Genomic DNA, 810 nt, shown 5'->3' with positions numbered 1-810 from the left:
GGGGGGGGGGGGGGGGGACAAAGAAAAGCCAAGCAGGCAGGGACGAACCGGACCCGTCAACGTGCATTTTCATCAGTTGTTTATTTTGTCCAGTTGCTGGATCTGATTGATTGACCCCCTAACGTGTCACCGGTTAGGTTGCTGTGTGACCTACTAACCCGTCGACTTCGCTACCGAAAAATCTCATCCCCAGCCTATCCACCAAAAAAACATTAACCTACCTTCCTGAATAAAACTCGGTGCAACCTTCTGTTTAGTTGTCAATAGCAATCCTGACCTTCTGGGGTCTGTCATGGATTCTCAAAGCAATGCCGTCATCTTCGCAATTGCCACCACAGCAACGACCGTGGCAGGCTGCCGGTTGCCGATCACATTCAGCAGGAGTGTGGTCTCCACACTCGCTCCCGCATTCAGTGGAACTCGGCCGGCAATCCGTAAAACTCTCCGTTGGCACCGATGTGCTGATAGTAACGTCAGTGTACCGGGACGACCTGTCATGCTGAAAGGTGCCAGAGGTGGTGGTCATGGCCGACACCGTAAGCAAGCCCTGATCCTTAACCTGCGTTGTCTTCGCTATCGTAATTCGGGTGTTATCTTTAGCCTGAGTTGTCTCGGGTACCGTGATCAGGGTATCATCCTCAGCCTGAGTTGTCTTCACTATCGTAATTCGGGTGTTATCCTTAGCCTGAGTTGTCTTGGGCACCGTGATCAGGGTATCATCCTTAGCCTGAGTTGTCTTCGCTATCGTAATTCGGGTGTTATCCTTAGCCTGAGTTGTCTCGGGTACCGTGATCAGGGTATCATCCTTAG

The sequence above is a fragment of the Gregarina niphandrodes genome (genome assembly GCF_000223845.1).
Source record: "Gregarina niphandrodes unplaced genomic scaffold scaffold00002, whole genome shotgun sequence".
NCBI classification, from domain to species: domain Eukaryota; phylum Apicomplexa; class Conoidasida; order Eugregarinorida; family Gregarinidae; genus Gregarina; species Gregarina niphandrodes.
The sequence above is the reverse complement of the archived record's forward strand: the minus strand, read 5'-3'. Positions refer to the sequence as shown.